The 27,279-nt window shown below is 38.2% G+C and overlaps 1 protein-coding gene and 1 pseudogene across 2 annotated transcripts in view; both read right to left on the bottom strand.

The window, feature by feature from the left end:
* Positions 1–27,279, bottom strand: part of MACROD2 (mono-ADP ribosylhydrolase 2) — a 2,183,277-nt gene that overhangs the window by 1,342,506 nt on the left and 813,492 nt on the right. The window lies entirely within an intron of this gene.
* Positions 11,135–11,644, bottom strand: LOC117068434 (annotated as a pseudogene).

Below are 27,279 nucleotides of genomic sequence, written 5' to 3' on the forward strand. Positions count from 1 at the left end.
AAGCTGGTAGTGTAGTTCTGAGAACTGGAGGGTTGGTGATATAAGTCTAGTCCCAGTCAAGAGCAGGAGAAGACTGATGTTCCAGCTCAAGCCATCAGGCAAAAAGAGTGAATTATCCCTTCCTCTACATTTTTGTTCTATTTAGGCCCTCAGTCAATCAAGTAATGCTCTCCCACATTGGAGAGGGCAATCAGCTTTATGCAGTTTGCTGATTTCAATGCTAATATCATCCAGAAACACCATCATAAAGCCACGAAGAGTTAACATTTAACCAGATTATCTGGGCACCCTATGATCTAGTCAAGTTGACACAGAAAAAGTGAGTTTCAAAACCTCCCTTACTTCTTCTTTATTGAGAAATAAATTCAAGGTGCTCTTTAGAAGGTGTTGGTTAAAGTTATTGTTACTGGAATTTTCTGATCTTTATGGCTGTTCACTTAGGAAGATGTACAATCAAACACTCTCTTAAAAGAGCAAAGGATTAGCCAGATGTGATGGTGCAGGCCTGTAATCCCAGCTACTTGGGAGGCTGAGGCAGGAGAATAACTTAAACCCGGGAGGCGGAGGCTGCAGTGAGCTGAGATTGCACCACTGTACTCCAGCCTGGGCAACAGAATGAGATTCAATCTCAAAAAAAAGAGGAAAGGCCGGGCACAATGGCTCATACCTGTAATCCCAGTGCTTTGGAAGGCTGAGGCAGGAAGATTTTTGAAACCAGGTGTTTGAGACAAGCCTAGGCAACATAATGAGATTCCATAAAAACTTAAAAAATTTTAAAAACGGAAAGGTTCACATCTGGCTAGGTCTTTGAGATTCTACACAGTCCAACTGAGAACAAGGAAATAAAATTAATATCATTTCCCAAATTCCTGGGAAATGTTCATGTACACTATTCCACTGGGTACTCGCAGCAACCCTAGAAAGTGAATTAGAATGACGATCATTAAAAAGTCAGGAAACAACAGATGCTAGAGAGGATGTGGAGAAATAGAAACGCTTTTACACTGTTGGTGGGAGTATAAATTACTTCAACCATTGTGGAAGACACTGTGGCAACTCCTCAAGGATCTAGAACTAGAAATACCATTTGACCCAGCAATCCCATTACTGGGTATATACCCAAAGGATTATAAATCATTCTACTATAAAGACACATGCACATGTATGTGTATTGTGGCACCGTTCATGATAGCAAAGACTTGGAACCAACCCAAATGCCCATCAATGATAGACTGGATAAAGAAAATGTGGCACATATAAACCATGGAATACTATGCAGCCATAAAGAAGGATGAGTTCATGTCCTTTGCAGGGACATGGATGACACTGGAAACCATCATTCTCAGCAAACTAACACAGGAACAGAAAACCAAACACCAGATGTTCTCACTCATAAGCAGGAGCTGAACAATGAGAACAGATGGACACAGGGAAGGGAACATCACACACTGGGGTTTGTCGGGGGATTGGAGGCTAGGGGAGGGACAGCATTAGGAGAAATACCGAATGTAGATGGCAGGTTGATGGGTGCAGCAGACCACCAAGACACGTGTATACCTACGTAACAAAACTGCAGGTTCTGCATATATACTCCAGAACTTAAAATACAATTTAAAAAAAAGAAAGAAAGTAAATTAGACAAGTATGGTTACCCCAATTTAACCAAAGAAGAAACTGAGGCTCAGTAAGATTGAGTGGGTTCCTATGGGCACAGCAATAAATGGTGGAATCCGAGTCAAACCCATTCTGTGTATATAGGTATTGTCTTCAGGCAAACTGACAATCAGGATCTTTCATCTGCCAAGACTGCTAAGGGCCTGTTAGCACCTTACTCCCTCACTTGCATTTCTAAAGTTTCTCTCAGTCTTTCTTCATTATCACTGTGCACAGTTGGCTGCAACTAGTGTTTTTCCTTTAAAAAAAAAAAAAATTAATCCTTTTATGCCAAGTCAGATTCTGTATAACTTTTGACCATGGCAACTATATTTTAAAAATATAATAGAACTATACTATTAAAAAATGAAGTGTTTGTTTATTTTCACTTGGACTAATAAATAAGTACATTATTGATTGATTATTGATTGTACAGAAGGGATCTTGTTATGTTGCCTAGGCTGGTCTTGAACTCCTGTCCTCAAGCACTTCTCCTGCTTTGGCCTCCCAAAGTGCTGGGATTACAAGTATAAGCCACCACGCCTGGCCTTTGCTCTTGTAAGAGAATGTTTGTTCGCACATCTTACTGTGTGACCAAGCATGAAGATCAGAAAATTCCATTCATTGGTATGGTGCTATACCAATGACTTACTGGGAAATATTTAAGTATCATTTATAGTCCAGTTAAATTGATATAATCAGAATTGTTTAAGCCAATACTTGGAATAGAGCTGAAAATTGTTTTGACTATATGACAACACAAAAGAAAAAAGAGATCTTGCTTCTTTTGCATTGATTACTGTATCCTTATCAGTCACACTTAGCTTTAAGAACAAGCTCCTTGAGATGACAGACTAATTTAATCTATCCTACATGGATTCCTTGGAACACAGTCATTTTGAATATGTTGTCTTCAATATCAAACATAAGCAATCATTTTTCTTTTTCTTTCCATAGCTACTAAACTTGAGATATGCTTCAGCAATAGTTTTTGGGGTTTTTTTGTTTTGTTTTCCAGACATTGTCCATACAATTATTGGTTAATCTTACCAGGGTGCAGTGAGGTTTATATCCCTCATATCTCAAAGGACTTCCACCAATCTCTAATTGCTTTGTGAACTCGACACTCTTTTTTCTCCCTGGAGCTGCCATAAAATTGCCTTTTACCACCAAGTGTTCACTTTATCAGCACTTCCAGGGCTATCACTGGGATTCTCTTTTACAGCTAATAATGGTCAAAACCATATGCCAGAGCAGTTATAATGACAGACAGAAGGACCATGCCAGAGTAAATAAATAACTTAGGGGTGCGATTCTAAATGAGGGAAGTACAGCATGGGCGATGGTCAGATACTCATTGACTAACAGTGTAAGCCAGCACTCCCTGTCCAGAACTGGCCAACTACCCATGAGAATAAACCTACAATGAATACACTCTTCAGTGTACACACACACACACCATTTTAAATATACAAATATTTTATATATACAAATTTTAAATAGAAAAATGTCAGCTTTGTACTGAATCGGAAGTGTGGGGGCAATGTGAATGGGGTGTCAGGTATGTGATCCTGAATCCAACAGACAGAAGAGGAAGGCAATGTAATGTGGATTAAGGGGCTGCTTCCTAGATTTAGGAGGCTCTCCAACTCTTTAGGCCATTTAACTTCTGTGAGCAAGTCCTTTAAGTCTATGGTACAGTAGGTTTTCATAACTGAAGGATTTCGAGGTGGACTTCATGAAGTATTCAGGGTTCCCAGGATCCTCCATGCAATAGTGACAATGGGAAGGAGTCATGGTGTTTTCATGTGGACTCAGACTTCCAACCCACTTCATCCAGAACAAGGCCTGTTTCATATATTGATTTATTTTAAAGATTTTATTTAAATACAGGTTTCTAAGGCTTTTTGAAAATATTTTAAAAATCAAACCCAATGATCCCTAGGGTCCCTTCCAACCCTAATATCTTATTCCCTGATTCCTCTGGAAGAGAAAAGAGGTGAACAGTTCTATTCTCACCATCACCAGTTGCCCTATCTACCAACTCCTGATGAATCACTGACTTGGCTACCTATGGTTGGCAACATGTGTAAATATAGACCTACAAGATCAGTTGTCCCCCAGGTTATCTGATGCCTCATTTGTCAACACAAAGTCAGGAAGAAAAAAGTGTGCCAGCGAGGAGAGTCAGTAGGAAAAAAAAATGGCAGAAAAGAAGCTGAGGAGAGTCCAGGGACAGGGAGCTTTCAGGCCTCTCCTCATACCAGACCCATTTCTGCCAACTCCTGTGTGTCCTCAGAGAGTAAGGATGGGGGTAGGCGAGAAAGAGAAAGCAGGGAGGGAATAGAGAATGGAGTTGTTAATCTGACTGGTTAGAGTCTAAGCTACTAATTGAATCACATTTTCTAATGGGTGGGTTCATCGTTTCTTAAAATGTGAGAACCTGCACTCCAAGTGCTTGATATGTATTCTGAAATTTAAAGAAGGCAGGAGGCACTGCTTAAGTTTTGAACTGAAGTTTTCACTGGAACACTAGGTACCAGTTTGGGTGGTAAGGCAGCACTTGGATATCCAGTTCACTGCCATTGTTTGCACAGTGCTCTCTTGGGAATTCTGCCAAGTAGTATAGCTTTAGCTGGGCAGGGTGGAGAAATTCCTGGGTTCTTTATCTATCAAATACTCCATCCTGATCCCCCCTCCACCTCAAAAAGTGGAGGAAAAAAACAAAAAAAATATAAGAAGAACATTCAGGTTAGATTGAAGGCATCACTGTAACATTCAGTCTTCTTTATGTTGGACACATAAAGAAGATTCTGAACTCTCACATTCTCCTCCCCTTCTAAGTTCAGCAGTACTCGAGGCCAGTCCTAGTAATTTGGTACAATACTCACTGGGTGCAGTTTCTCCTGGGATGTGTGGTAACAACTTCTTGTCACTAAGATTCTAGAAACTGTTTTAGGGTAAATAAGGATCCAGGAAGGCACTTGCCGGTCCTCACAGGTAGTTCGCAGGCCACACTTCGTGGGTGAGGTCAGCCATCCCCATAGCCTGTAAGAGTTTTTTTCTCCCACAAGTGCATACTAGAGCACCAAAAAAAGACACATGGAATCTGGCAAGAAACAATCTGCCTCAGATGGTACAGAGACCATAATGAAGGGACTCCTCGTGATGTGTGGGCAGGTTTCAGGCAACAGGGAAAGCATGTCAAATCACCAAGAGGACAGGAAGAGCAGAAAGTGGGACCCGCTGGGACTGAAGGCCTTGTGGTACTGCAGGTTTGGGAGCGCTGGCTCCATGAAGGAGGGGACTCTGGACAGGAACCATAGTCCTGGAGGAATACAGCCTCTGCCAGTAATGGGACCCAATGCAGGGAAGACGGGAAAAGAATATCTCAACCTTTCGCTTCTCCTTCCCTCTCATCTCCTGCCAATGCCTCACCATAAGAAATGGCAAGAGTCAGGTAATGCCAGCAAACACATCAGCCTCTTTGGGACATAGATAGGGCAGAGAAGGGATCTAAGTGATCTCATGCACATATATGCATGCAGGATAAGGCAACTGGAAATACTCAGTGCAGATTCTTAGCCCAAGGGGAAAGTATATACATATATCTGAGGTTTGTGAACCCCTTAGGACTACTCATGGATTCCAGGGTAAGATATTGTAAATATATTAACGACTTTCAAATCTGTATCTCTAAGTTATATTGTGATCTTTCCCCTAAGCCTGGGTTTTAGATACACAGCTACCCACTAGACACCTTCTCTCAGCTATCCGACAGGCAGTGCGGATTCAGGCTGCTCAGAACAGAAGTGGTTACCTTCCTCTTCCTTTTAACCTGCTCCTTCTCACAGGTTCCTTTTTCTATGAATTTGAATCACTCTGGCCAGATAAGTCTAAATCTTTAAATCCTTTCCTTCTCTCTTTAAACCCCATCAGTGACTAAGCCCTATTAATTCCATCTTCTAAGTATCTCAAGAACTTCATCTTTTACTATTGCCACCTCTTTGATACAGATTTCCATCACTTTTCACCTAGATCATGGTCTCTTCACATGCATCCCTGACCTCTTACCTGTTTTCCACAAAGTCACAGAGACAAACTTTTCTAAAAAGAAAATCACATCATACTATCCCATTAATTCTAATTCTTCTGTCTCTCCCGTTAAGAAATCCAAATCCATCCAGATTCAACTGCATGTACACCAGCTTTGTCTACAGCATCTCCCCGTGACCCTGAAGGTCTAGTAGCACCAAATGAGTGACAAGTGTTTTGCATACTGTATGTTGTGAATACCTTTCTCTCAGCTTCCTCTCTATTGGCCTGGTGAGGTGGTAACTTCTTATTTACAAGGAGTTTTGAAACTACAGAAGAGTTGCATAAATATCACAAAGATCTCCTATATATCCTCTTCCCTGCACTTTCATTCATTCATTAACATCTACTTCCCGGATCACTTTCTCTGGTCCTAACCCCATCCTGTGAAGCTCATTCCCCTCTTTCTCTGTTCTCTGTTATTTTCCTGCTCTCGATGGTAATTGCACTCTGACATTGTTCTGTGCTTAGTTTACCTGTCTGTAATTTATGTTTTTTCTTTGTTTGTTTGTTTTTTGAGACAGAGTCTCACTCTGTCTCCCATGCTGGAGTGCAGTGGTGCAATCTCAGCTCACCGCAACCTCTACCTCCTGGGATCAAGCGGTTTTTGTGCCTCAGCCTCCCCAGTAGCAGGGACTACAGGTGCCCACAGTCACATCTGGCTGATTTTTGCATTTTTGGTAGAGACAGGGTTCCGTCATGTTGCCCAGGCTAGTCTCGAACTTCTGGCCTCAAGCAATCCACCCACCTCGGTCTCCCAAAGTGCCAGGGTTACAGGCATGAGCCACTGCACCTGGCCTGTCTGTCTGTCATTTAAAAGGCCAACTTCCATACTGACATAGGTGATGCATTACCAGGAACTTTTGCAGAGTTTACCCTAAGTAGACACCTGAGAAATAAATGCTCAGTGAGTAAGTGACAGAATGTCCAATCCTATGATCAAAAGATCCTATGAAAAAAAGACATCAGGGTAGGTGGTTTTGTTTTTGTTTTTGATTTGGCATGGTTTTATTTACTTAGTTTTTTGCCATCTTATAAATTGAGTCAGTAATACTAGCTCTTATCTATCACAAAGGAGCTGAGAAAGAAGAATCTGTCACTCAGTGAAGAGACACCATGACCCCACTCCCGAATAAGTCTTCTAAGCTTGTACAGACACTTGAGAGGAGATAAGTCCAAGAGGAGGGAATCCCTAATATGCTACATGATGGACTAAGTGGAGGGTTGTGCTAAAAGCATGACACAGACCCTGTCAGGAATAAAAGTGACTGTCAGTCTCTCTTGGGGAAGGCTGTGGATACCTTGCAGAGCTAATAAGGGTCCCAGGAAAGGAGGTGATCAGCCTCACCAGCAGGAGGCCATGTGAACCAGCTGAGGCCCTGAGCAGAGAGGGTGGCTGGAGAACAGACCTCAGGTAGCAGCCACCAGCAGAAGCCATATTCAGGGATGTCACATAAATCTACCTAGTATGGAATGGGAAAAGACATGGTGATGATTCAGATTGCAGCAATTTACTGGTGAGAAAATGCCTAAGTATTTACTGCCTTGTTTTCATTGTTGACAACATTTCTTTCCAATATGCAATAGCCTGAGTGCCTGCAGATTGCAAAGTAAGGAGCTCCTAGGTTTGTGTGCAGGGACTATAAATGGGCACCTTAGACCCAAAGGCAAGTGGTGTGTTTTCAGAGTAAGCTCATCTACAGCTCTATCAAATGGAAACTGCATTTCAGATTGGTGGCCTTAAAAAAGCAGTCAGAGAGAAAGCACCCCAGGAGAGGAACCAGCGAGAGCAGGAATTCAGAACCAGTGTCAGGATTCAGCACTATTAGACTTGCTCTCGCATACCAATGAGCTGAAAGAGCTATTTCATAATAAGGATCTTGGGAATAAAAAACAAGTTTAGGTGAGAGCTACTTTGAAGGAAGGGGCAGTAAACTCACTGAAATAAATGTACAAAATTCTGTGTTCACCAAAAATGGAGCACAGTCAGTAGTCGGGGTATGAGGCTGGCAATTAAATGAGCAATTTGTCGACTCTTTAACCTCACATATAGATATCATGACTCAAATGTTAATAATGTACAGCAACGGAAATGTTTCAGGAGGTTGCATGGAGAAAGAAAGCCAATCCTCAGCAACTGTTGATTCGGAATTTACTCAGTAAGTAAGTGTAAGGCAGTTTCCTATTCCCTAGAACCTCATTCTCAGGATCCAGGGCAGAGATCTTAACAATACCCAAATATCTGTATGTCAAAGACGAAAACAGACTTTCCAATAGAGGCAAAGACAAAATGGTATTGAGGACAGCTGGGAGAATCAGGAAGGGTCCCAATGAGGAGGAGGCATCTAAGATAGAACTTGAAAAGGCAAGATTTCAATAGACTGAACTGTGCGATGAGGAGGTCTCAGAGAAACAATGAGGAGGAGTTCCAGATGAAGGTGGCTAACAGCCTCAATACTGCAAAAAAATCAAAGAAAATAAGAACAGAGAAAAGACTATTAAATTCTGCACAAAGGAGAGCTTTGGTCACTTCCGTAATAGCAGTTTCAGTAACGTTGATGAAACAGAGCTCGATTTCGAATGACTGAGGTTGTAAATTGCCAGTAAAAGTGTGACAATAATAAGTGGAGACCTAAGTTTGTAGTTGTTGGCTGGTAAAGGGAAGAAGAGGAAAGGTTCCAAATGTTGAATGGAGGCAGAGTAATTAAAGGGCATCTGTTCACTTTCTGGGAGGGATAGAAGATAACTCAGAATAATGTGAAGCAAGGGAAACTAGAAGGATAAAAAGAACCAAAAGGCCTGGTGGATGGTGCATGTTAGGGAACAAGGTCCTAAACGGAGCTGGGACAGAGTGATGGAGAAAGAGTACTGTGTAATTTGTTTTAGATCTACTTAACTCATGATTTAGAGGACTATGTTCAGTAATAATAAACAGTGAGTATTAATAACTTCCACTGACAATTGTATTAAATGCCAGAAAATAATAAGAACTAACATTAATTAATACTTGCTATGCACCTGGCCCCAGGCTCAGAACTTTATACTTAAAATAAAATTCTGCATCATTTCTGCATGCTTATAGTATCAGATATCCCCAGAGTAAGTGAAAGTTTTATAAGTATAAGCACTTCCAAGATTGCAAACACCCAGCTTGCCACCACCTGGAAATAAAGAACTTGCCATCTACGCAGGATCCCTCCCTGCCCTCACTCCACCCTGCCCCCAGCCCGACAGGAAACATAGGGACCTATGTGACCCATATCTCTTCATCTGCAGTTGTTATTTTCCCCTTGGGAGTTCTATACAACACATGAACCCTCCTTACCCCTCATGATTTCAGCAGTTTATGGCTCATTTAGAGCCATCTCAGAAAATCTCTCCAATGTCCAATGCCCAAGTAAGCACTTCCTTTACTCAGATGCCTATGCTCCAGCTCCTATCTGTTTAGCTCAGGAATATCAATTAACTTACTCTGTCTTTTGCTGCTCCTCTCCTCTGTTACTCATTTAATTTTTAAGTTGAAAGGGAACTTAATCTCCCTTGATAATCAGAAAAGCACCTACCATTAATATTTACAAAAAGAAGGGAAAATTAATATATAGTGGAGTGAAATCACACAGTACAATAAATCCTCCTCCCTTTCAAGATACCCAGAATTTCTCTCCAGCATCTACATGAATCTGTGTATCTACATCCTGATTTCCTAATTATACCATTTTTGTCTTAGGCTTCAAAATTAAAATAAGGTGATTTTTGGGCTTTTTTTTTTCCTATTTTAAGATGTAAAATAATATTTTCTGTAATTTGTCACTGTAAATTAAAATTATTTATTCTGTACTATGGGCAAAACAGGTTTTATGGGCTAACCTAGATGTCATTTAGAAACTTGATTGTTCATGAAAATGAACTCTGCATTCTAAATGACTAACTTATAAATACACCTTTGCAATACAATCTCTTTGTATGTTGAAAACTCTTTGAATATGAAGATAGAGCATAATGTGATATTGTTATGCAAATGATGGCATGGAATATCTAACTAAACATTAATGATGCCTTTTTCAAGATTATTAATTAATTTTTGTACTAGATTAGTTATGCTATTAAATACTCTTTAAAATGTCTCAGCAGCTTCCCATGTAGTAGAAATTATTTAAGAAAATTGACTCAAATATAAGATACATAAGCATATTAAGAGTGTAAGACCTTCCCAATGTCTAGTTTTGATATGTCTGATGGCATATTAAAAATACCTTATAAATTCTCCTGTTGTGCTAATGACTTGAAAATTACAATGAACCAGAAAAGCAATCTATACAGTAATTAATGAATTAAAAGTCTACCTCATTTCAAAAAGGCACTCAAGTCAGCTTGACAGAAAGCATATAATTAAGCAAGATAAAATGAATTGAATATGAACTTGAAAAAGGAGATAAAAGGAGAGTAAGATGGAGAGCATAGGTGGATTCATACACAGATACATGCCATGAAATACTGCAATTATAACTGGGCCCCCAGATTTGGCTCTTAGAGTTACAGAACCCAATCTAAAGAGAGAAAAAAATGATCAATTTCAAGATTTACAGTGTTTACCTAGTAAAAACTACCTTAATAGTACTTATCTAAGGATGAGAACAATTATCTCTGATACCGAAATCCTAAAGAGATCCTCAGTATTTTCTATGATATTCCTAGAGTAATTCCAATGATAGGATCCACAGTGAGACTCAAATCCTCTCCACACAAGGAGATGGCAGTGCCCTAAAGCCTAGATGGATAAAAACCAGCTCCATGGGAAGCTATTAAAATGCTGTACAGTGCATGGGTCCCCCAATGGACTTGCTCAGTCACAAACTGCTTTAAAGCATCTGTTATAATATATGAACTAATTATCTTTAAGTCAATCTTACCTAAATATTCAGTCCCAGTCCACGTTTTGAAATGTACTGAGCATTACCAAATTCACAGGCCTGAATCCAGCTACTTAGTATGGCTGTGGAAATACAGGACTGCATGCTTTAATAAGCCATGAAGCTCAAGGAAGCATTCCGGGCATGGAATTGCTGTTGAATCTGAATGCAGATTACTTCTGCTTTCCAGAATAAACAAATGTTGAAATTATCCTAAAATGGATAATGATACTACAAATACTGAAGTAAGTAACACTTAATATTATATAAATCTAGTGGCACACGTGATCTTCTGCTTAAACAAAAGAAATACACAGCAAAGGAGACACTAGAAAATGGAAATTACCTGTGTGTGTTTTTTTTTAATAAATCTGAAATCAGTGAAATTTAGATGCAGTCTTTTTTCTTTCTTTTTTCTTTTTTTTAAAGCTTTTTTGGCTGTAAGTTCATGCAATGCAAAATAATCCTCTCCAGTTTTACTGAGGTGGCTGACCATGTCCATGACCATATCCGCCTCTAAACTGGAACTCAGTTGCTGACCCAGCCCCAGCCTGGCTTTCTTGTTGGCACCAGGAGGCATAGCAGTCCATCTGCAGGTATCTCTGTAGGCTTCCCCTCTTGTGAGTCTTGCAGGTCTTTCACCCTTCAGACCTTTAGGTGGAGGGCTGCCAGTGTCCGACGGCTGCTGTGTATAGTGGCAGGCACAATCTCCGGGGGGAGATGAAGGTAATCACGGAGATACTGGATACCCTCATTGGTAAGGTACCAGTAGAAATGTCTCCAGGCAAACTGTTCCTTCACGTAGCCTCGGGACTTGAGAGACTTAATGGCCTTCATGACATGAAGGTTGGACACATTCCTGTCTGCCAGCTCCAGGTGCTTAGGCATGGGGATATCCTTCTTGGCCACCATGACTCCCTCCTTAAAAAGGAGTCATAAATGGCAATCTGGTTCTTCTTAGGCATCAACATCTAGATGGCTGTAGGGTCCAGGGCCAGGGCCTAGATACAATCTTTTAAAAAGAGACATATTGGATCTATTTTCTTTAATGCCTACCTAAGAAAAATAACATTATTGTCTAAAGTTGTACTTTTTTAATCTTTTGAAACTAAATGAAATTTACTCTTCTAAATTCCTTCGTATATTTGAGAGTATTATGACTGAATTTCTAATTGGTCTCACAGTGCTTGTTTTGTTTTTCAATTTGCTATAGAGAACTGAAATACAATAATTAAGATTTTAATTTACTATTACTGAAAGTGATTTCCTTTTAAAATCATAACTGTATTATTCATTTGCTAAGTTTTCCTAAAACTTTGTATTACTTCTTTATTTCTATTATGTTAGGACAACAAATGAAGGAAACCAAACTCTACAAGATACATTTATTTTCTTTCAGATATTTAATTCAAAAATGTCATCTTTTGTAATAAACTTATTATATTAGTCCATTTTCATGTGGCTATGAAGAAATATCTGAGACTGGGTAATTTATAATGGAAAGAAGTTTAATTGACTTCTGCATGGCTGGGGAGGTCTCAGGAAACTTACAATCATGGTGGAAAGGGAAGCAAACATGCAATTCTTCACATGACGGCAAGAGAGAGAAGAATGAGAAAAGAGTCAAGGGAGAAGTCCCTTATAAGACCATTGGATCTCATAAGAACTCACTCACTATCATAAGAACAGCATTGGGGAAACATTGTCTCCACCTGGTCCCACCCTTGACACGTGGGGATTATTAGAATTCAAGGTGAAATCTGGGTGGGGACACAAGCCAAACCATATCACTTATAAAAGAGTATAACATTGTCAAGATTCAGAATTTAAACAATATCTTTTTTGTTGTCATTGTACTTGTTAGAAATGTTTTCATAAAGCTAGGAGCATGTGGTTTAAAGCCTCATTACATCAAGACTGAGGAAAACAGGTCAGTCACTAACCATGAAGGGGCTTGACAAGCTTCCAATTTATAATTGAAATTCATCCATTATAATTTTGTGATAACCTCCCATATGTCAAACTAACTATTAGTACCAGGGATATGATTAATAATCAGGATACATAAGGTTCCTACTGTCATGAAACTCACAACCTAAGGAGAAAAGCTAACACATTTTTACAAACCATAAATTATGTCAAATGTAATGAAGAAAATAAACAGATGCTGTGAGAAAAATAACATGAAATGTTGAATTTAGAAAGGTGGTCAGACAATACTATTCTGAGGAGGGGATATGATTAAGCTCAAACTAGAAGAAGGAGTAACATACATAAAAAGTAACCTAGAAAGAGGGAACAGAAAGTAAGATCCAGATATGAAAAAAAAGCTTGACATAATTTAGGAACTGATGGAAGCCATGGAGTTAGTAAGCGATGGTGAGACAGGAGATGTTTCTGGTCACTAGAGATGCCAAATCATGTAAGGCCTAAAAGTCTCAGTAAGATTTTTTATTTTCTTGTAAAATAAATGGGAGAGAAACAATGAAGGACTGCATGAGAGAGGCAAGGATAAGGGAAAGTATCTAGAAAACAGAATGAATTAATGAAATGTAGCCCCCTTTAATAACTCACGTTACTAGTAAATCTTAAGAGATCAGTTTTGAAAGCTACAGAAATCTCAGATAAACACAAGCAACTAAACTGGGTATAACAAACATAACAAACGTTATGTTCAGAATATGGACAACTTGGGTATTTTTGAGGTTCTTCCTATTGATAGAATATTTATTTCCTCTTAATTACATACATCCACAGGCCTCCTAGATTCTTAGAACTATGTTTTCCTCCAAAGGAAAATAGACATAGAAAAGTACCAAGGGTAATATAATAAACACTTCAGTTTTCACCATTAACAGTTTTGAATTTTTCAGACTTACTTCAGCAATAATGTTGATTTAACACACCTTTTACTAAATTTTGACCCTCTCCAAGGCAAGCTAATTAATCCTTTCAAAAACTAAGTTACTTTTTCTTGGTGGATAAGGCTATAAAGTCACTGAATTTACTAGACTTTTTAATCAAAAATTCATGTAACCAATGCTCATGACGGCTGCAATACTCAGGTCATTTCACATCTAACCTAAAAACATATATATAAGAAGTTGTTACGCACTTGTCTCTGATTTTAAAAGCATATGTGGCATTCTGAAGTACATAAGGCAAGAAATGTGCCCACCATGATAACCTCATCTGAAATGGCCCAGAGGAGAAATCATGACAACATGGCTGAGGTGAACTCATCAGAGATGGCCCAAAGGTGGAGTAGTGAGAACATGGCTAAGGTGACCTCATCTAAAATAGCCCAAGGCCTGAGTGGAGAAAGCAACAGGAAAGAGTGGACTCTCCCACTCTGATGGAGTATTGGCTCCAGCACACATCACTCTGGTTTCTCCACCCACCCTAATTCCTAAGGATGATCTTAGATTCAGATTGGAAGATTCCGAACTAGAGTTGTCACTTCCACCAAGGCAGAACTTGCGCTTTCATTGCTCAGCTGCTTTCAGATGATAAGTGAATCAAGATCCCCTCAGGACAAAGCTGACATTGTTTTTGCTTATCGTAAGCTGTTCTTAGGGTCATGAGACCTTAAAAACACCTTCATGGCACATCTGTCAATAAACAACAACAACAAAAAATAGAAAATTTGTTCAAGTTGGGTATTCAGCTTAATAAAAATTGTGATCCTTAAATTCATGGAAATTCACTATCCTCTTGGTATTCCAAAAAAAAAAAAAAAACACTTTACCTAAAAATGTCCCACATGCAAGAGTTTATAGATTCTGGAGTGACAGATATTATCTGATTTCAAAAATATTTTTCATAATGTTTATTCTATGGGCCAGAGTGTTCTTGAGGAAACTACTTTAGGATCCCAGAGTCTTCAACTAAAGGGTTACATACCATTTTCAGTTTATAGTCCTGTGCATAACTAAGACAACTACCAGATGAAAAGAGACTCTATGCCCACCAGACATTTAATATCCTATTCTCCACACTCCCTAAATGAGAGAAACTGAATACAAGTAACTAGTAATCGACAGCAACCACTAATTGACACAGATACAACTATCTCATAATCCATTTACTATTTTAATAATCCTTTCACCACAGTTAATAACATCTCTTAGAAGCTGAGGTCTGAGATTGAATTAGACACACGCGACTTTGGCTTCTCTTCCAAGAAATTTAAAAAAGTTCAGGACATTATAGATCTGTATAGATGTTTTCAGAGAAATAACTGCATTTTTAAATAAACCAATAATAACCATCTCGGTGAAGGTGGAGACTATGTCAATCTCCATGATGACCATTCTATTTGTCAATGGTACCATGTTATTTGTTGAATTAATGCTGGATCATCTGGCATATAACATGGTAACTAGAAATATAAAAAAAGTTATTAAATAGTGATAACTTCCAATTGGTAGCTTACTTTTATGGACGCATTTTACTTCATTAAAAATAATTTATGTTGATTTCCATCTGCCTCTCCATTCCCATTTTGGTTGTTATTATTTTATATCAGCATAAAACCCCAGAGACTGAACACTCATCTATTTTTGCCACATATTTCCTGTTATCAAGTCACAGTTCCTAGTTTGTGAAACAAAAATTTGGACATGATGTTTTAGGGGATACATATATATTTTTAAGTACCTAAGTCCTCAAATTGCTCAACACTAACAAATGTGACTTCTACTGAATAAGGCAGGATTGTAAAGGATTGTCTTTTATGGTCTGAGATTACCCATTTTAACTCAAAATCTCTGTTTTATTAAAGCAACTTTCTTAAGAAAAGTGCCACCAATACTATAAGCTGTCAGATAAATCAAGATAATGTAAAGCAAGAGTTGTGTTTTGTTGGTTTTTTCTCCATATGACTTTTTTTAAACAGATGCTTCTGGTATAATTCGACTATGTAAGCACTAGAAGAAAGCAATAAGTAAAAATAGCATATGAAATTCGAATTAAAAATGATAACCTTTCTAGGTATCGATAGTAATCTATTTAAGCACTAAAAATTCAAAGTTTCCTTTTATAAATATACATGCATGCACACACATAATACACACACCCCTACACTTATACATTTGTTGAAAATATATTGAACATATTTTATGTACCAGGTCTTAGGTTGGGTGCTGGTAAGGTAATGAAAATCAAAAGCAGGCCGGGCGCGGTGGCTCAAGCCTGTAATCCCAGCACTTTGGGAGGCCGAGACGGGCGGATCACGAGGTCAGGAGATCGAGACCATCCTGGCTAACATGGTGAAACCCCGTCTCTACTAAAAATACAAAAAACTAGCCGGGCGAGGTGGCGGGCGCCTGTAGTCCCAGCTACTCGGGAGGCTGAGGCAGGAGAATGGCGTGAACCCGGGAGGCGGAGCTGGCAGTGAGCTGAGATCCGGCCACTGCACTCCAGCCCAGGCGACAGAGCGAGACTCCGTCTCAAAAAAAAAAAAAAAATCGAAAGCAGACATGAACCTTGGTCTTCTCAAGCTTGCAGTCCAGAGGGCAGAAAGATATTAATGAAACAATCACTAAAAAATGCAAACTCATCACAGTAATCAGCACTGCAAAGAAGATATATATGGCATATAGTAGAGGCATGTGGTCTTGCGAAAACTGGAAGAACCTGCTTCATTTAGAGGCAGGGGTTTTCTGTCACAGGAATGAGGTAGGATCAGAAAAATAAATGGGAGTTAACTAGGCAAAAACAAGGAGGATGTGCACATGTCTGGCTCTGAAATGCAGGGGAGCTAAACATAAGTGAATGCAACCCTCAATGGGGAGCCAGTGGATATATGCAACTAGCTGCCTATTCTTCAGGCATATAATTATGGGTCCTATTCTGCAAACTTTCCAGATGGCCTGTAAAATCAGACTACCATTCCCTAGAGAGGCAAACTCAATAATACATTCTTACAGTGGCTTTTGCTTGTGTTATTTTGCTTTTTCCTCATTTTCCTTATTCCCTCACTCCTGCTTCCTGGCCTCATATTCCAAATAAATGGCCTACAAAATCTGTGTCTCATGATATGCTTTTTAAGGAACTGCAAACTAATACGCTTAAGCATGGCATAGGATGAGATAGGAACAAAAATGTATATAGGTCTGTCAGGCATTTTACTCTATCCATTCAATGAGAAGCCTTTGAAGTATTTTAAAAAGATGGAGACATTATTAGACGTGCTTTTCAATAAGATCTTTCTGGCTCCAATGCAGAGAACAGATCAGATGGGGGCAAAAGGAGAAGAGGTTCAGAAGATAATACAATGCTGCAGATGAGAGAGGATGGTGGATTAGGCTAGGGAGAAACCACAGTGACAGAAAGAAGCAGATACATTCCAGAGCTATTTAGGCAATAAAATCAATAGGGCTTAATGACAAAAGATGTGTTGAGGATGACTCTTATTTTTTTGGCTTCTATTACTCAATGGATGTGGTAGGATTCACTGAGCTAGGCAGCACTGAAGAAGTCTGGCGGTACAAGAGGGAATAATTATAAATGTTTTAAATTTAAATTTAGGCTTAAGTTGAGTCTGAGGTGTCTTTGAAACATCTTGGAAGAAATATAAAATAGGTAATTAAATATATGGTTTTGAAACTAAGGGAACAATTTAAGCATTTCTGATTCAGCTTTATTTGGATGGCAATGAGTTTCAGAATCATGGATAACACTAAATAGAGAGGCCATATAAAAAAAATAAAAATAAAAAAAAACAGAGATGAGGAGATGGTGGTACCAGGTCTTGAGGAAGCTGGACCAGCAAAGGAAACTAAAAGGGGATCAGAGGGGTGGGAGAACGCAAAGGCCTATAGTGCTCATTGGTACTTCAGAGATAGGTAAGAATACTATGGTAGGTTATGTTCTTGGCCCTAATTCTTCCCCTCTTCATACATCCACATTCTTTACCGTGTGACTTTGCAGTTTCACCCACAAAAATCAGTGGAGTATATTTTCTTTGTTCAAGTGACTTGTTTTAGCCAAAAGAAAAAGGAAAAATTGATGGCATGTAGGATCTGAGCATTTCCACTTACCCTCTTGTGCTTCTCCCGTCTTCCCATGAGAAGGGCACGCCTGTCTAGCCATTGAGTCCCAGAAGAAATACAGACAGTGGGGCAGAGCCCAAGGGTGGAGCGAACTCACAGGCACAAGAACTAGGTAGAGCTTTATTTAACTTCAGGATTGTTTGCCCCTGAAGTCTGACATTTTTGATTATGCAACATCATCTGGACAATAGAAAACGAGACTAAAACCTGTCTGCTAGATTAAGGATGTCAGTCACTAATTGGTACAGATCAGTTTTGCTATGGGAAGAAGAAAAGAGACAAGGTAGTGAAAGAAGCACATGGATTTGAGGGAAGTTACATGTGAACATGTGCTGTGTGTCTTAAATGGCTGTAAACATGTCAGTTAAAAAGATTAAAAAAAGGAAGAAGAAACTGAATACTCAAGAATAAAACAGAAGATCTGATAGGTGCCTTTGAGAGATTAGGTGAGGTGTAATGGGAGTTCACATTAATGATGACACAGGTCAAGGGTGGGGCTGGGAGGGCAGTAAGGAAACCCAAGGAGGGCCGGGCTCATGAGCACTCTCCCCAGGTGACAGCCTCAGGTGTTATTCACATTGTGCTTATTTCCACCAGTATGAAACAAGTCAAGTTCAGTTAAAGTTTGGTTGAATGTATTCTTTAGTTATATAAGCGACATAAGATCTACAATAATATAAGATCTTATTATTCTTTAATTAAAAGCCTGACGGGGAAATAAACAAAAGAAAACTTCAACTGTACATAGGGTCTAGTATAGAATGCTAAAAAATCACAATGCTAAAATGGGGAGGAATAAGTAAAAGCAGACAGATTTATCACCAACCAGATTAGTTATTTGTTAGTTATTTATAAAACATATTTTATAAAGATAACATAACCAGTTTTGGTGTATTTTGCTATACTCTGATTATTTCTATTAAGTAAAATAGTTGGATATGGCCAGGCATAGTGGCTCACACTCGTAATCCCAGCACTTTGGGAGGCCGAGTTGAGTAGATCACTTGAGCCCAGGAGTTCAACACCAGCCTGGGAAACATGGCGAAACCTCATCTCTACAAAAAATACAAGAATTATTTGGGCGTGGTGGCATGCACCCATAGTCCCAGTTACTCAGGAGGCTGAGGTGGGCAGATCACTTGCGCCCAGGAGGCAGAGGTTGCAGTGAGCAGATTGTGCCACTGCACTCCAACCAGGGTGACAAATTGAGATCAATAATAATAACAATAAATAATAATAATCGGTTAGAACACTCCAACTTCTGACGATCGTAAATAACATGTTTTACCCTATTATTCTAATAAATGTAAATTATTGAAGATTAACATTTTTATGAAACATGACTTAATATTCAGATAAACATCAACACTGTTCTAACTTTGAAAAAGTGAATACAAGCTGCCTACGATTTTATAGTGTTTCTAAATCATTTTTTAACATCCCAAATGAGTTATATAATAAAATACACATAATAATTTTATATTCTAAATCTAGATTTTTGTAGGATATACAATTAAGATGCTAAACAATAAGGATAACTTCCAAAACTAGAAGAATATTCAAGTTTCTTACGAATATTTCTTTTCTTTTTTAAAATTGTGATTAAAAAACACAACATAAAATTTACCATCTTAAGCATTTGGAAGTGTGTAGTTCAGAAGCGTTAAGTATACTCACATTTTTGTAAACAAATCTCCAGAACATTTCATCCCACAGATCTGAAAATATGTACACATTAAACAACTCTTCTTTTCTCCCTCCTCCTAGCCCCTGGTAATTACCAGTCTACCTTCTGTTTCCATGAATTTTATCACTTTGCTAGCTCACATAAGTGGAATCTTTCCCTAATAAAATGTACCCCAAGGTACCACTTTCTATTAGAAGATTCATGTTTATGCCTCATCACAAATAATACTTAAAATCTATTTATGTATGCCTATATAGGAGTAAATAAAACATTCTCATACTACTAAAATAAAATCATTATTTGAGAAAAGAATAAGCAGATCATTTAGATTAAAATTTATATTGATATTTTCTAAGTTACATATTCAGTTTCAGAGTATTGTTTTTAGTTTTGACTGAAATATGCAATAGTACTCAACTGTTCACATATTATATTTTGAGGGTATACTTTGAAGTTCAAAGAATCATGATATAGTAGATTAACCCTTGAGAATTTTCTACAATTAAAATATCATCTCTCTAAGCTTCTGGTGATACGCACTTTGAGATCCTTCCTTCCTTCCTTCCTTCCTTCCTTCCTTCCTTCCTTTTTTTCTCTTTTTTTCTCTTTCTTTTTAGTAGATTAGGAAATATAAGCTATGTAATTTCTATCCAATCATCTTCCTGGCACTAAGAAAGCGTGAGTGCAGCCCAGACAGCACTTGCTAAAGTTCTGTTGGCAAATACAAGGGAGTAGGAGGCTAGGCACGTTTTCATTACATAGCATATGACGTTCAAGTTGCAGAAACGGTTGCATTTTTAATTTTCAAATGGCATGGGTTATAGGGCAATTTTTTTCCAGGTAAAATGAAGAAGTCCTGAGAAAAATACTAAAGTATTTTAGTGGTGTTTGTGTCACTATGTTAACTATTGTTTGTATGAGACAAAATACAAAGAGGAAAAGACAAATAGATGAAATCATAAGAGATTTATTAGCAAAAACATTTCCTTTGTGAAGGGTATAAACTCCTATAAATTAATGACTTGGGTGAGTGGTTGAAATCAACACCAACATCCATAGTGTCCCATTGTTAATGTCTACACCTGTGGTTTCCATGGAGGCATCTGGTTTTCTCAGTTGCTCTAGAGCATCATGGTGCATGGACGGCAGAGATGCTGGCTGTTCCTCAGGGCCATTCCTGCCACCTACCTAAGAACTATAGTCTGCTCAATGCAGAAAGCTAAGGGCAGCTCTCCACTTTAGAATTTCTAAAGCCAATTCAACTTGTAACAGCATTAACTAGTTTGGAAAGTTCATAGTCACTAATACAATTTTGACATAGAAGTAGACAAATTCCTTGAGATATAAAGGCTTTCTAGAGTCCATCCTTATACTAAGCAATGACATATTTAAGTCAACTTATTTTATTTAACAGTTCTCTACATCTTCTCTGTGCCCTACTTAAGTTTCTCAATAGTCAAAGGTATGCATTAAAGGTGATCTCCCTACAAAGATATGTTAAGGTACAAAATTTCTGCTTCTCAATAGTTCATGACAAATATTTACAAAGACCTACTAAGTGTTAGGCACTGAACTAGGCACTGGATACACTGGTTAATTCATAGTCTCTGTCTTGATGGAGATGGTTTCTTGAAGGGGAAGACAACCATTTAACAAGGAGTTCCCCAATGAGTTTTACTTCAAATTGTGACAGAGAGTAAAAATAATGAAAAGCAGCAGCAAAATATGCTGTGAGTGTGCTTCTATCTCAGGGTCTGGCCTAGTCTGAATGGGAAACATGTTCAGGAAAGGTTTTCTTGAGCACATGACATGGGCATGCTAAGGGGCATGTAGGAACTAACTGAGTTAAATGAGTGGAGAAGAGTAGTCAAGACAGGAGGAAAGGCTCATCAAGGATCTTCCTTTGAGAATCTTGTATATGTGGTACATCTGGTACAAAAGCTCATTTCTAAGATTATAATGGTTTCCGTAGATAGGTATATGCCTTCCTCCAAAGAAACATTTGAGAACTGCATCCTTTCCTCTGAGACAATTCTCAGGAAACTGTCAGAAAAGCCAAATCCAGAAAGACCATGTTGGTATGACTTTATTAACTGTGGATACTGTCCTAGTCGACATGCAGGAGAGGCCCCTCTATTAACATCCCTTCTAGAAGTTCACTTTCTCTTCCATTTGACCCTCAAACTCTTCCCATTATAACAACAGAGATAGGAGCAGAGGCACACAAGATGATATCCTTTTGTCTCTGCATGAGAACCTCTATCATACCTTCCTATTCTGCTCCCATACTCTCCTGAGATTCTCCCTTGGCCTCCCTCCTTCCACCCAAGCAAGAGCCTCAGGAGCAAAAAGAATGGCAGAAAAAACGAGCTCTTTCTTATAAAGGCTTCTAGTGAGTGAAATGCCTGCTCTTTACCAAGCAATCCTACTTAGGTGAACTTGAAACTGTAGCTGACTCTGAAATTGTAAAGTGGAAGAGAGGGCTGCAGAAGCTTTAAATCTAATCTAGTTTCAGGTCTTCACTCACCCAGTCACCTAGTTTTCAATCTTTCCACTCCTCGTTCTAATACTTCACTACATCCTGACAACTTACAAACAATTGTGACTCTTCATTCTCCTCTGCCTCTATCTTGATGCTTAAGCTCTATTACATAGTCTCCTGTCCCTGAGTAATTCTACCCCTAATCCCTGGCCCAAACAATGAGAGTCACTGTTGATGGTTTATGGCTGGGCTATGTTCTCACTTTGCTTCTTTTGAGGTTGGAGGAATGAAGACTGGAAAACCCTCACTCCTAGTGACAGGGCTGCTACAAAAGAATGAGCTCTGGGCCTCCCGACTTGGATCTGGCAAAGCATGCTACCTTCACAGGCACTGCTATTCATGTTGGTTTGGTTGGATAGCAGGATGAGGACTGGGCATATGATGGGTTAAGCTGGCTTCTGCAGGCTATTCTGGGAACACACCCAACATTTGTAGCTTTCATTTTTCTATTGAAAAGTACCTCTAAGTTCCAAATAACCAACTACCAAATGAGTTTTTGGAACAGAATTGTTTGTAAGATGAGGGACTGACTGCAATTAGAATGCAACAATGTAGTTTGGTGGAAATTCAATTGAATTAACCCAAAAGCAGAAAGATGAAAGGCGATTCCACAAAGCCAAGTAATTCTTATTAAAAAAATACCATTAGTTAGTAAATTAGACCGTTTTTGAAACCTACAGTAACCCTTTCGGGACACATAGGTAGCAGTACGTTAATGCGTTAATGGATTTAAAAGTATTCCCAAAAGGCCTTGACTAGTTTCAGCACTGGGAAAATTTGATTCATTATTTTACATTAGGCCATAAGAGATACAGTTATTTGTCAAATAACTAAGCATGAAGGTAGCAGAATGAAATGTATGGCTGATGTAGTTTCTATCATATCCTTACACATTACAGGCTATACACACAGACACAGACACACACATACATTTCTCAATACAAACATCATGGTCACAAAACGTAAATTTTTTAACCTTAGATAGTATAAGATTTACTTATTTTCTCTCCTTTTATATTAAACTATTTGGCAAGAAAATAAACTCTTAAAACAGGCACCAGAAATGTATTTTAATAACAAGTGATATTAAATTTTGATTTAAGATTCTTTTATGTCAGCTCCTCTGAAGGAAAATATATTCGCCTGCAAACATGAGTGGTCACAGCAGAAGATAACTGCAGGAGTTCCTCTGTCAAGATGTAAAGGGAAATTCCTGGTAGTGAAAAGTTGAAAACAGCTGGGAGGCCTGAATAGTTATTTCAGTTGATTGAGTTCATGGTAAAGGCAACATTGTCATTGTTTCCATTCCCAAAGGAGTCAGTTAACTTTGTTGTTTTCCATGGAAATAAATATCACCTTCCTAATATGAGAGGAGTAGCCATGAGGTGGTAATTTGAGAAGAGCACTGGGGCAGGGTGTGGGGACTTCACAGGTTATCTGGCCAAGGTGTCTTCAAACTATTCCTTCAGAGCCTTAGAGATTAATATACAGCTCTCTGAGACACCAGGAAGGACTGCTTCCATATTCTTTAGTTTTTCAGGAAATTTCTGGTAGTAAGTTTTCATCAAAGGCAAATGGATCTTTAGTTTCTTTTCTACAAAGCTCTGACTTCAACCACCTGACTGAAGGGTCCCAGTGAGGTAACACCTCCTTTCCAACATCGGACAGTAGCACAGCTACAGCAAGGCGGACTCTGGGTGGGGGTAAAATCGCCTGGTACATACAATGAAAGGCATTTACTGAGTACTAACAACAGGCCAGCAACTCCTACAAATGTTGAACATTAACTCATTAAAGCCTCATAACAACCCAATGAATAAGTACAATTACTGTCCCCCTTTGGTGAAGTAAATAACCTAGTAAAAAGTGGAACCAGAATTGGATGGCTGAAAGTCTATATCCAAGTCATAGCCTTAAGCACTATGATACCTGTCTCTGAACACGTTAGAATGCCTAGGGAAATGTTCGGAGACATGCCCTCGGTGCTGTAACACTGCCTCTGGAGGACACCCATCAGCCATGATATTCTGCAGCATTAAAATATGTGAGGTGGCTGCTTAGACAACCCCACTTCTACCATAGTCACATAGGCCTATACAAATAAAGACATTTAGCAAGAAGTGCATTCTCCTTTTCATTCAGAATCTATTCAAAGGGTAAAATGCTTTACAAAAATATTTCTAACCTAATTTTTTTTTTGTTGGATGCGTTTTGGAAGATAAAGATTTTTAAAATTGGTTCTGAAAAGTGCAAGTCAAGGTACTCAATTTCAGTAGTTTCAGGATGCCCAGGAAGGCCTTGGTCCAATTTCTAGCCCAGCTCCCTGAAAATCAAAGGCACAAATGATTCAGAAGAAATCTAACATAGGATAGCTAATGCTACCTCCTTATGATTGCTGGAGGAACAGTCATGTCTGAAATGTACCTTACAGCCTGAGAAAATAAATGCACTATAGTGGTTATTATTGCTGAGAAACAAATGATCCCAAAACTTAGTGGCTGAAAAAAACAAACATTTATTACTTCTGATTTTGTGGGTTGAAGTAAACATTTATTACTTCCCATCTGTACCAGTTTGGCTGGGGCTTGAAGGTCTAGGATGGCAAAACTCTCATATGTTAGGGGCCTCAGCTGGGACCTCTCTACAAGGTATCTCATCCTCTAAAAGGCTAACTCAGGTTTCTTCAGACAGTGAAAAAGGGTCTCAGCTACAAGAAAGAGCAAGTCAAACGCAAAAGCACTATTTAAGCCTTTGCTTGAGCCATTTTGACACTGCTCCATCAGCCATTGTTAAGTTATGTGGTCAAATCCAAAGCTAATGTGGGAGGGGCCTACTCAATGTGTGAAAATAAAGATGTGAACTATGATGATCATTTTCTAACAAGCTACTACATTTTAAGTTTTTAAAGTTAAATTCACTTAATACAGATGTAAATACTTGAAAAAAAGCTAAGACAGTGTATGTCAAATGTTCTCACCACAAACATGAAAACTATGTAAGATAATACATATGTTAATTAGCTAGATTTAGTCATTCCACAAGGTACATATACTTGCAAACAATATGTTGTCCATGGTAAATACATACAATTTTATCTGTCAATTAAAAAAAAAATTAAAGTAAACTAAGTTTTACCTGAAAACATAGCTTCTATGATCTTACCAGCAAAATTTCTATTCAAAGAATCAAACATCCATCCTATTCCCATGCAGCCTCTTGCATATATATGCTTCACTTTATATCATAAATGTGTCTGTATTAGTGTACTCTGGCTGCTGTAACAAATTTCAACAAACGTAATCACTTAAAACAACACAAATTTATTATCTTATTGCTCTGGAAGTCAGAAGTTCAAAATCTGTTTGACTGATCTAAAGTTGAAGTGTGGTCAAGCTGATTTTCTGGAGGCTCTGAAAAGAGCATCTATTTCCTTGACTTTTTCAGCTTCTGGTGTCTGCCTACTTTTCTTGGTTTGTGGTCCCTTCTTCCATCTTCGAAGTTCAGTCTCTCCTCCCTTCAGCATATCACCCTCTCCTATGACTTGGACAACCCCTGTGTATGTACTATAAAGACTGCTAAGACTACATCCAGTTCTACCTAGACAATTCAAGATAATCTTTCCATCTGAAAGTCCTTAAGCACATGTGCAAAGTCCATTTTGCCATATAAGGAAACATTCACAGGTTCTGGGGATTAGGATATGGACATATATGGAAGGGTATTATTCAACTTACTATAGCATGTATTAATTTTCTATTCCTATTGTAACAAATTAACACAAATTTAGTGGCTTGAACTACACTAATTTATTATTTTAGTGTTCTGTATGACATAAGTCCAACACAGGTCTCATTCGACTAAGTATTGATTGGGACATTTGGGAAGAAACCATTTTCTTGTCTTTTCTAGTAACTAGAGTCTACCCATAATCCTTGACTTGTGGTCTTCTTCCTTCATCTTCAAAGCCAGCACTGTTGTATCTCTCTGTGTCTTTTTTTCAAGCACATCTCTGTCTGATGAAATCATAGCAAGGTTCTCTGCTTTTAAGGACTCATATGATTAGATTGGGCCCACCCAAATAATCTAGGATAATCTCCTCATCTCAAGGTCCTTAACTGTAATCACAACTATCTAACATCCCTCTGGCAATGTAAGGTAATATTCACAGGTTCCAGATATCAGGATGTGGACATCCTGGAAGGACCAGCATCCTCACTACCACAATATGTTATTGGAAAGCTGTGTCTAAGTAAAAATTCAGATCATATTGAATTGCATTGAAGAAATTAGCTACGTTTTTAAAAAATACATTTGAGTTTTATTATAGGCTTTCTTAATACCAGTCAAGCTTTTAAAATAAAGTTCATATTACTTTGGAACTTTATGGTGTAGTTTTAATATTTGAGAGCTCTTTTCCTCTTTTCAATATTTTTCCTAGAATTAGTGTCCAGGGTTAGGAACCTTAGCATAGGAAAGCAATATATCGAGTCTATGCTTCAGATTTCAACCATGATTTTAACCCTTATAAAAAAAAAAAAAGGTAAAATTTTACTAGTACAGCTGAATTGAAAGGAACATACTTAGAAGTAACATAATGATAGTTTATATTAAGTACTATTCTCTCTCTTTCTCTCAAAACTGTTAATAACAATCAAACCTAAATTTGACTCTGTTTGCATTTCCAGACCTTTATTAGATATCTATTTTCTAACTCGCCACAAATACAACTATGGAGAAATGGCTTTATGTGACCATGACTCCATATTTTTGCAGTTTTTGAAATTATTAAAACTTTTCTCAGCAGTCAGCTCTGTTTCTCAGATTAGGAAATCATTTTCAGAAATTGTCTCCTTTCTCGAACTATTGAAGTGGTTTCTCTCGGGATTCACACTCCGTTTATCAACAACTGAATATTACCTAGCAACAACCTCAGCTCCAAATTGGCTCTGATAAAATTTCTTGTAAAATTTCTTCCCAAAACAGTTTTTGTAAAAGGACTTAAATCCTTTATTCAAATTATTGAACACAAAATTTAAAGAAAGTTTTCCAGTACAGACTTAATAGTGGGCTAATGACACTTCTATCTGTGTTTCCAAATACTCTTGTTATATTCTTGAACTATAATTTTTCTCTCTTCATGACAGTAAAAATGTTTGGTATATTGAACTTCTATGAAAGTAGATGAAGAAGTGTACAATGACAGTAATAACTCTTGAAAGTGCTTAATGCATTTTTTTCTTGCCTAAAAAATGTTTTCAAACAACTGCTTTAGTTTTTCTGATTTTTTTTTAATCCAATGGGCTAATTTTAAAAAACAGGGTGTAAATTTGTGACCCC

Source organism: Trachypithecus francoisi, unplaced genomic scaffold (genome assembly GCF_009764315.1).
Source record: "Trachypithecus francoisi isolate TF-2019V2 unplaced genomic scaffold, Tfra_2.0 Lachesis_group21, whole genome shotgun sequence".
Lineage (NCBI taxonomy): Eukaryota > Metazoa > Chordata > Mammalia > Primates > Cercopithecidae > Trachypithecus > Trachypithecus francoisi.